Raw genomic sequence first — 5,124 nt, 5'->3', positions numbered from 1 at the left:
TGTCTCCCTCTCTCTCTGCCCCTCCCCTGCTCATACTCTCTCAAAATAAATAAATTAATCTTAAAAAAAAAAGATTAAGTGAAACCAAGATGTAAAAACACTACTTACAGAATTCAGATTAGAACTCATCACTCACAGTGTCCATTTGTCCTGCTCAAATTAAACTTTAAGGATAATTGTTTCTACAAAGTCACTAGTTTCAAACAATGTTCCACAAATTCAGTGATGTTTTAGCTACACAATCTCAATCTGGGACAATGAAGATAAGTGCCACTATCTTTTAAAAGTTAACTTATAGGGGCACCTGGGTGGCTCAGTCGGTTGAGTGTCAGACTCTTGGTTTTGGCTCGGGTCATGATTTCGTGGTCATGCCATCAGGCTCCACCCTGGGTATGGAGCCTGCTTGGGATTCTCTCACTCCCTCTTCCTCTCCCCCTCCCCTGATCCCTCTCTTTCTCTCTCTCTCAAAAAAAAAAAAATTGACTTATAAACATTAATTTATAAAATTAACAAAATACTAGATCATTTGAACAAGACCTTCTCTCAAATAAACTAATACATTAATGTAAAATTTACTAGTCCAAAAAGGACTATCTGTCTTACATTTCCATCATAAGTTCTTAAAATAATTTTAAGTATGGGAGGAAGGTTAAGTCTTGAAGAAAATACATAAAACAAATATTTGCCTTAGGTTTCTTATTAGCAACCATTAGAAACCCACAGGGGGATCTTCCAAATCCCTATCCCATCATCCAAAGTACATATTTTAAACAACTCTTTAGATTCTTAAGAATTTTTGTTCTTTTTCATGTCAAATAATTCATTCCTATATTAAGACTGACATTTTGAATCATATTTTTACCAAATAAAAAATTAAATGATTGAATATCTCAACATTTTCATTTTACAAATATAAAATGTAGATTTCAAAGATAGATTCAACAGTGGTTTTTGTGACTCTAAATGATATTTTCTTTCTGCTTTTTCAAAACAGGAAAAAAAAATTAAGTGAGGGTTTGTATGGCATACAAGTGAACACAATTAAGGAAACCCTCATTGTTGTCTTCTGAATAGACTTGTCACATTACTATTCACAGCTTTGTCTAGTGACAGTGGAATATCAAAAAGATACTGAATAATATAGCAAAAATCTATTGTGCCACTGAGATCTAATCTTTGTCTGAATGTAATTGCCTTATTAAAAGATTTGCAAGCTTACTCTTTCTGTGATTCTAAAATAAGCCAAGAAAAACCATGCTGTAAAACTGCAACTATAGTCTCTATGATATGACAACAGCGTGTAAGTCAAACTGAAAATTAAAACCCCGTTCCGTGGTTCCCCAGCAATGGCATGGATACTTCTAGTCCAGCAATTATCCCTGGTGGTATGAATGGCATTTGGAAGACTTTCTTCCCATGAACTTAGCTAAGAGTGCCTGAGGAACTGCTTATGTAAATACGAATATCTCATTTAGATTGTAATTTATGTTCCGGGCAGTGTCTGCTTCTTAGTACCTGTTCATTATAGCTAATAGATTCAGGATAAGCTCCTTTGTCTTTTTTCCCCACCCCCTTCCTCAAAACACTTTGCTCTAAGCCTTCCTTGGGGGAGAACAGTTTCACTGTTCAGTGGAAATAGATAAGTAATTGCACATACTGATGCCAATACCCTTACAAATTGTCAGCTTTAGTAAATAGTGTAAGTGGATGAATCTTCTTCATTTTTGTTTTGCCCTTCAGCCTATTCCTTTGTTATATATTGTAATGTTATACTTTTATGATTTTGTGAAAGGCATTGCTTCCCACCTCCCCCCACTCCCTTCACTCAGATACAATAATAAGACATAATACAAGCTCCACAGTAATAACAGCATTAATTCACTTCGATTATGGCCTCAAGTCCTTATTCTTAATAGAGAAATGAACAACAACCAATTTCATTCTTCTATAATATAACTATATCATTTAGGAAACAGTAGCCACTTTAACACAACCCTTTCAGTAAGAGTAGATTGGGCAGGAAAAGGGGGCAAGAGCTGTTGATAGATGCATGTGCATTTGTGCAATGTGTAAGCCAGAAGAATTTTTTGCTTTTCATCCAGCCTTGATGGGTTTTTGCTATATATTCAATATGTATAAAATATGAACATATGTAAATTAGAGTTTTTCTTCAATATTCTCTTTGCGCTTCATTAGAATGAGAGTCACCTGTTCACATAATTGTGAACTTAAAACCACTTGTTTGCCAAAATGAAAGTATAAAGTTAAGTCTACTCAGAAACTATGATTCATCGCTATGATCACCATGAAACATCAATTTAACACTGAAAACTATATTTGAGATCATCTTTAAAACACAAATATTTGACATAACTATATAAAATGGAATTCATTCCATGACAGTACTAACAAAATTCCAAGAATAGAAGCTTATTTATAATAGTAAGCTTCTCTTTACAAAATCAAAATTTTGGTTAGCTGTTATGGAAATTAGGACAACATAACAATTATTAAAAGAACACTTTTTTTTTTTCAAATTATAGATGCAAGAATTAAGAACACCCAAATATATTTGCACATAATTTTCATGGGCTCACTGACCTATGCCTTCACCTCTAAATCGTAATAATTTAAACATAATTATTGTTTCCTAATAGAAGGCCATTTCTTGAATGTTTTTCATTTCCTTTTTCCTTAAATCCTCACCGGATCTTCCGTTTAGAGTTTATATGGGAAGTTAGAAGACAGACACAGAAAATTAACATATATTAACAGTCTTATCATAAGTGAATGTCCAACTATTAGTGTTCTTGAAGAGGAATGAGGTAAATAAATGTTGCCTTACAGTAAGATTAATCCAAGTCTGTCGAGTATACAATATACAATTGTCCAGCTGAAGCAAAATTAATATGTCAAAACATTGGGCTTCTCACTTTATGCAATTCTGGCAAAACCATTTTTTCCTGCTCTTTCCAAAACCTCTTAGGTTTGCAAGAATATAAGCAAAGAGGAATGTCCACCCCACTGTATCCCATCAGCAAATTAATCAAATTAAACACCCATTATCCTAGGGTATCTAAACTTAGATAGACAATTCTGAGTGTAAAAGAGGGAGCTAGGAAATATTATACCCAGACGGCAAATGTAAATAAAAGTGTCTCATGAAAACCAGGAAGTATGGGTATTATATTCTACCCCCTATTCTCCCCATTTCTAGGGCAGAATGGGAGACAGACGGGGTGTTACTGATGTGTCTTTGCCAAAGACTTGACTGTTCCCGAGGACATCCTTTGGTAGCCAAAGGGGTTAACTGTACAGTTGTAACATTTTGGGATCTCAATTTTTCATCCGTAGAATGAAGGTCTTGGAATGGATAATTTCTAAGATCACTTTACTGTTCTAATGTTCTAAGATTTCCCACATGAACCTGAAGTTCTGAATTGTTAGGAAGAAGAAAACACAGCAAATGTTTTTCCCCTTGTTTTAAATATGTTACTCATATATAAATATAGGAAAATAACACTTTTTTTTTCTAAAACATGAAGTCCGTGAGGGCCTGTTTTTAGAGATAAGTTTGGATGCTAACACCTTCAAGGGAAAACACTTCTTTTACGTAACTCTAAGAATAAAACAAAAATCAAAAAAATAAATTGCAAGTGATGCAAATATTGTCATAAACCCATGACATTTTTTTTTTAAATTTTTTTTTCAACGTTTTTTATTTATTTTTGGGACAGAGAGAGACAGAGCATGAACGGGGGAGGGGCAGAGAGAGAGGGAGACACAGAATTAGAAACAGGCTCCAGGCTCCGAGCCATCAGCCCAGAGCCCGACGCGGGGCTGGAACTCACGGACCGCGAGATCGTGACCTGGCTGAAGTCAGACGCTTAACCGACTGCGCCACCCAGGCGCCCCGACCCATGATATTTTTTAACACTTTGTAAAGCTAATACTGATCAAATAAATATTACATATAATATTTTCAGTCTTTTCAAATTATGCCCATATCACTCTTCTTTTGTGTGTATCTCCTTACAGCCTCCTACAACTTCAGTGGAGATTATATTCTCTCTCTCCTTTCTGAAACAAATTACTTTAGTTTTGAGATATTGAATACTCATTTGCTTCTCACCAGACGTGAATTTTTGTTAAGTTTCATAGATTCCTTACAATCAAGATCAGTTACATTAAAATTTTATTTGAAGACAATAACTTGAAGTAGATGTGCATGCTTCTTAAAATTAGATCATTAAGGGGCGCCTGGGTGGCGCAGTCGGTTAAGCGTCCGACTTCAGCCAGGTCACGATCTCGCGGTCCGTGAGTTCGAGCCCCGCGTCAGGCTCTGGGCTGATGGCTCGGAGCCTGGAGCCTGTTTCTGATTCTGTGTCTCCCTCTCTCTCTGCCCCTCCCCCGTTCATGCTCTGTCTCTCTCTGTCCCCCCCCCAAAAAAAAAAAAAAAATTAGATCATTAAAATACATCCAGTACAATCTCATGAACATCCATTACGAATTTTGCATTTGTTGATATCAGTTGGTGATATGTTTCCTACATGTTTTGCTTTTAGTTTTACCAAACACAATAAAAGTTAGCCTAAATGTCCATAGAATTTGTGCAAAAGATACAAAATGCCTAACATCTCCATACAATATTCAGATTATTTTAGAAACCATTTATGAATCTAGCCATAATTTTTGGCTATAAAGAACTGGAAGATATGTTATATTTGTGGACATAACTTTAATGTAAGTATTTTTGGGAAATAATATTTCCATCACTATAATATGATATTATGATGTCCTAAATCTTTATTTTAAATTGGAAGATAATCCACTGAACATTTTCATTATTGTCACAGTCAATATGACAATAGTTACCCCACTGAAATACTCTAATTCTCATCCAATGTATTTAATGTATTTATGCCAAATGTAGATTTTTTTATTAGTATTTCTTTGAAATGTAAACTACTAACTTATAAGTCCAATAACTAGTGTATTCTTCTTTGAAATTCCTGAGACACAATTTTTATACTGCATTTATATTATACCATGGCTCACATTTACTTGTGTTTTATCAGAAACAAGTTTTTTGAATTATATGCTCATATGGTCTATACTGCAGTG

This window comes from Panthera leo, chromosome D4 (genome assembly GCF_018350215.1).
Source record: "Panthera leo isolate Ple1 chromosome D4, P.leo_Ple1_pat1.1, whole genome shotgun sequence".
NCBI classification, from domain to species: Eukaryota; Metazoa; Chordata; class Mammalia; order Carnivora; family Felidae; genus Panthera; species Panthera leo.
This window is presented reverse-complemented; position numbering follows the sequence as displayed.